The sequence below is a fragment of the Polyodon spathula genome, chromosome 23 (assembly GCF_017654505.1).
Source record: "Polyodon spathula isolate WHYD16114869_AA chromosome 23, ASM1765450v1, whole genome shotgun sequence".
Classification (NCBI taxonomy): Eukaryota; Metazoa; Chordata; class Actinopteri; order Acipenseriformes; family Polyodontidae; genus Polyodon; species Polyodon spathula.
This window is the reverse complement of record NC_054556.1, coordinates 27350870-27356869: the sequence shown is the minus strand read 5'-3', so window position 1 is coordinate 27356869 and position 6000 is coordinate 27350870.

Genomic DNA, 6000 nt, shown 5'->3' with positions numbered 1-6000 from the left:
GGCCGGTGGAGGTGGTGGCAGCTCTGTCATTGCAGAGATCAGGGCTGGTGGAGGTGGTGGCAGCTCTGTCATTGCAGAGATCAGGGCTGGTGGAGGTGGTGGCAGCTCTGTCATTGCAGAGATCAGGGCCGGTGGAGGTGGTGGCAGCTCTGTCATTGCAGAGATCAGGGCCGGTGGAGGTGGTGGCAGCTCTGTCATTGCAGAGATCAGGGCCGGTGGAGGTGGTGGCAGCTCTGTCATTGCAGAGATCAGGGCCGGTGGAGGTGGTGGCAGCTCTGTCATTGCAGAGATCAGGGCTGGTGGAGGTGGTGGCAGCTCTGTCATTGCAGAGATCAGGGCCGGTGGAGGTGGTGGCAGCTCTGTCATTGCAGAGATCAGGGCCGGTGGAGGTGGTGGCAGCTCTGTCATTGCAGAGATCAGGGCCGGTGGAGGTGGTGGCAGCTCTGTCATTGCAGAGATCAGGGCCGGTGGAGGTGGTGGCAGCTCTGTCATTGCAGAGATCAGGGCCGGTGGAGGTGGTGGCAGCTCTGTCATTGCAGAGATCAGGGCTGGTGGAGGTGGTGGCAGCTCTGTCATTGCAGAGATCAGGGCTGGTGGCAGCTCTGTCATTACAGAGATCAGGGCTGGTGGAGGTGGTGGCAGCTCTGTCATTACAGAGATCAGGGCTGGTGGAGGTGGTGGCAGCTCTGTCATTGCAGAGATCAGGGCCGGTGGAGGTGGTGGCAGCTCTGTCATTGCAGAGATCAGGGCTGGTGGAGGTGGTGGCAGCTCTGTCATTGCAGAGATCAGGGCCGGTGGAGGTGGTGGCAGCTCTGTCATTGCAGAGATCAGGGCCGGTGGAGGTGGTGGCAGCTCTGTCATTGCAGAGATCAGGGCTGGTGGAGGTGGTGGCAGCTCTGTCATTGCAGAGATCAGGGCCGGTGGAGGTGGTGGCAGCTCTGTCATTGCAGAGATCAGGGCTGGTGGAGGTGGTGGCAGCTCTGTCATTGCAGAGATCAGGGCTGGTGGAGGTGGTGGCAGCTCTGTCATTGCAGAGATCAGGGCTGGTGGAGGTGGTGGCAGCTCTGTCATTGCAGAGATCAGGGCTGGTGGAGGTGGTGGCAGCTCTGTCATTGCAGAGATCAGGGCTGGTGGAGGTGGTGGCAGCTCTGTCATTGCAGAGATCAGGGCTGGTGGAGGTGGTGGCAGCTCTGTCATTGCAGAGATCAGGGCCGGTGGAGGTGGTGGCAGCTCTGTCATTGCAGAGATCAGGGCTGGTGGAGGTGGTGGCAGCTCTGTCATTGCAGAGATCAGGGCCGGTGGAGGTGGTGGCAGCTCTGTCATTGCAGAGATCAGGGCCGGTGGAGGTGGTGGCAGCTCTGTCATTGCAGAGATCAGGGCTGGTGGAGGTGGTGGCAGCTCTGTCATTGCAGAGATCAGGGCCGGTGGCAGCTCTGTCATTGCAGAGATCAGGGCCGGTGGAGGTGGTGGCAGCTCTGTCATTGCAGAGATCAGGGCCGGTGGAGGTGGTGGCAGCTCTGTCATTGCAGAGATCAGGGCCGGTGGAGGTGGTGGCAGCTCTGTCATTGCAGAGATCAGGGCTGGTGGAGGTGGCAGCTCTGTCATTGCAGAGATCAGGGCTGGTGGAGGTGGTGGCAGCTCTGTCATTGCAGAGATCAGGGCTGGTGGAGGTGGTGGCAGCTCTGTCATTGCAGAGATCAGGGCCGGTGGAGGTGGTGGCAGCTCTGTCATTGCAGAGATCAGGGCCGGTGGAGGTGGTGGCAGCTCTGTCATTGCAGAGATCAGGGCCGGTGGAGGTGGTGGCAGCTCTGTCATTGCAGAGATCAGGGCTGGTGGAGGTGGTGGCAGCTCTGTCATTGCAGAGATCAGGGCCGGTGGAGGTGGTGGCAGCTCTGTCATTGCAGAGATCAGGGCTGGTGGAGGTGGTGGCAGCTCTGTCATTGCAGAGATCAGGGCTGGTGGAGGTGGTGGCAGCTCTGTCATTGCAGAGATCAGGGCTGGTGGAGGTGGTGGCAGCTCTGTCATTGCAGAGATCAGGGCTGGTGGAGGTGGTGGCAGCTCTGTCATTGCAGAGATCAGGGCTGGTGGAGGTGGTGGCAGCTCTGTCATTGCAGAGATCAGGGCTGGTGGAGGTGGTGGCAGCTCTGTCATTGCAGAGATCAGGGCTGGTGGAGGTGGTGGCAGCTCTGTCATTGCAGAGATCAGGGCCGGTGGAGGTGGTGGCAGCTCTGTCATTGCAGAGATCAGGGCTGGTGGAGGTGGTGGCAGCTCTGTCATTGCAGAGATCAGGGCTGGTGGAGGTGGTGGCAGCTCTGTCATTGCAGAGATCAGGGCCGGTGGAGGTGGTGGCAGCTCTGTCATTGCAGAGATCAGGGCCGGTGGAGGTGGTGGCAGCTCTGTCATTGCAGAGATCAGGGCTGGTGGAGGTGGTGGCAGCTCTGTCATTGCAGAGATCAGGGCTGGTGGAGGTGGTGGCAGCTCTGTCATTGCAGAGATCAGGGCTGGTGGAGGTGGTGGCAGCTCTGTCATTGCAGAGATCAGGGCTGGTGGAGGTGGTGGCAGCTCTGTCATTGCAGAGATCAGGGCCGGTGGAGGTGGTGGCAGCTCTGTCATTGCAGAGATCAGGGCCGGTGGAGGTGGTGGCAGCTCTGTCATTGCAGAGATCAGGGCCGGTGGAGGTGGTGGCAGCTCTGTCATTGCAGAGATCAGGGCTGGTGGAGGTGGTGGCAGCTCTGTCATTACAGAGATCAGGGCCGGTGGAGGTGGTGGCAGCTCTGTCATTGCAGAGATCAGGGCCGGTGGAGGTGGTGGCAGCTCTGTCATTGCAGAGATCAGGGCCGGTGGAGGTGGTGGCAGCTCTGTCATTGCAGAGATCAGGGCTGGTGGAGGTGGTGGCAGCTCTGTCATTGCAGAGATCAGGGCTGGTGGAGGTGGTGGCAGCTCTGTCATTGCAGAGATCAGGGCCGGTGGAGGTGGCAGCTCTGTCATTGCAGAGATCAGGGCCGGTGGAGGTGGTGGCAGCTCTGTCATTGCAGAGATCAGGGCCGGTGGAGGTGGTGGCAGCTCTGTCTTGAACAGCCTTGTATTTATTTATTTATTTATTTGTTTTTAGTTTATTTTACTAAATTAATGTCTTGACAAACGTTCTCATGGTTTTAAGCCCCAACTACTCTTTTGATAGATTATTTTCATCTCTAAATGCTCTCTCTCTCTCTCTCTCTCTCTCTCTCTCTCTCTCTCTCTCTCTCTCTCTCTCTCTCTCTCAAGCACTGACTAGAGGGGAGGCATGCCTTGATTTAATCTTTTCAAATAACGAAGACAGAATAACTAAAACAGAGGTCAGAGAACCACTGGCAAACTCAGACCACAACATGGTCTCATTTTAAGTGCTTTTTAAAACCCCAAGACTAAAGCTAAGGTTTACAATTTTAGAAAAGCAAACTATGAAGGTATGAAACAGAGACTAACAGAAGTAGATTGGAGTAAAATAGAGAAAACATCCACAGAAAAAGGATGGCTGTTCTTCAAAAATGTAGTACTAGAGGCGCAAAACAATTACATCCCTAAAGTAGACAAATCTAAATGTAAAACTAAATTGCCAAAATGGTTTAATAGATCAATTAAAAAAAATATTCAGCGAAAAAAGGCACTTTATAGAGCATTAAAAAAGGACCAAAAAGAAAGTACACAGAAGGAGTACACAGAACTGCAAACGCAAGTCAAAAAGGAAGTTAGAAAGGCCAAGAGAGAAATAGAAATGAACATTGCTAAGGGAGCTAAAACCAATTCCAAAATGTTTATCCAATATTACAACAGCAAGAGACCATTCAGAGGAGGTTAAATGTCTAAGAGATGCAAATGGCAAAATAATAAATGAAGAAAATAAAATAGCAAATATATTAAATGATTACTTTTCACAAGTTTTTACAAAGGAGGATACGGACAACATGCCCCACATGTCATCCACTTCCTATCCAGTTTTAAATAGCTTTAGCATAACTGAGGCAGAAGTGCAAAAGGGACTAGGAGCTCTTAAAATAAACAAATCCCCTGGGCCGGATGAGATCCTCCCAATAGTACTCAAAGAAATGAAAGAAGTAATTTACAAACCGCTAACCAAGATCATGCAGCAGTCTCTTGACACAGGGGTGGTACCGACAGACTGGCAAATTGCAAACGTAATACCGATCCACAAAAAGGGAAACAAAACTGAACCAGGTAACTATAGACCAGTAAGCCTGACTTCCATTATATGCAAACTTATGGAAACTATAATAAGATCCAAAATGGAAAATTACCTATATGGTAACAGGGTCCTGGGAGACAGTCAACATGGTTTTAGGAAAGGGAGATCGTGTCTAACTAACTTGCTTGATTTTTTTGAGGATGCAACATCGATAACGGATAATTGCAAAGCATATGACATGGTTTATTTAGATTTTCAGAAAGCTTCTGACAAAGTCCCACATAAAAGATTAATTCACAAACTGAACGCAGTAGGAATTCAAGGAAACGCATGTACATGGATTAGGGAGTGGTTAACATGAAAGAAAACAGAAAGTACTGATTAGAGGAAAAACCTCAGAATGGAGTGTGGTAATCAGTGGTGTACCACAGGGATCAGTATTAGGGCCTCTGCTATTCCTAATCTACATTAATGATTTAGATTCTGGTATAGTAAGCAAACTTGTTAAATTCGCAGACGACACAAAAATAGGAGGAGTGGCAAACACTGTTGCAGCAGCAAAGGTCATTCAAAATGATCTAGACAAGATTCAGAACTGGGCAGACACATGGCAAATGACATTTAATAGAGAAAAGTGTAAGGTACTGCACGCAGGAAATAAAAATGTACATTATAAATATCATATGGGAGATACTGAAATTAAAGATGGACTCTATTAAAAAGACCTAGGAGTTTTTGTTGACTCAGAAATGCCTTCATCTAGACAATGTGGGGAAGCTATAAAAAAGGCCAACAAGATGCTCGGATACATTGTGAAAAGTGTTGAATTTAAATCAAGGGAAGTAATGTTAAAACTGTACAATGCATTAGTAAGACCTCATCTTGAATATTGTGTTCAGTTCTGGTCACCTTGCTACAAAAAGGATATTACTGCTCTAGAAAGAGTGCAAAGAAGAGCGACCAGAATTATTCCGGGTTTAACTTTTTTAACCTTAGATTCTAACATAAAGTTTGTAGAAGTTAATGACTATATGAAATGGGGTTCCATATAAAAACCCACTATCCATCTGGAGCAGATAGGTGTTTTCCGCTAATACCAAGTGTATATAGTACTGTGAAACAGAAGGTGAGTGTGAGCTGATGTTGGGATTCAGGCTTTTGCAGTGTTATTAAATACTAAAATGGTGTAGCGCCCCCAAAAAAAAGTTTTCTTGGGTGAAAATGTCAACCAAAAACAACTCTTTTAAAGAGTAAGTAGCAGGGTTCTGAAAAAATAGTGTTACACATCCCTACTTGTTTCTAGAACTGTTTGAATGACATACCTGTAATTCCTGTTTTCACTGTTCAGCCTTACAAGGTATGCATTTTGAATCTGCATGTCAGACGCAGATAGGCTAAAATAATTGAGTCTATTCAGTCTTGAATAAAGACTAGGCGGTGACCTAATTCAAGCATTCACAATTCTAAAAGGTATTGATAGTGTCCACCCAAGGGACTTTCTCGACACAAGAAACAAGGACCAGGCGTCAGAAATGGAGATTAGACAAAGGGGCATTTTTTACACAGAGAATCGTGAGGGTCTGGAATCAACTCCCCAGTAATCAATCAATCAATCAATCAATCTCTCTCTCTCTCTCTCTCTCTCTCTCTCTCTCTCTCTCTCTCTCTCTCCGTATATCCAGGTACTCGATTATTTCCCTTCTCTTTTTATTACACTTCGCTGTTATGCGGGTTGGATGTCTGTCATTAGAATTTGAATACTGACGCAGTCCAGCGCGCTGGGTATTTACAAAGGGCACACACACAGACTGCTC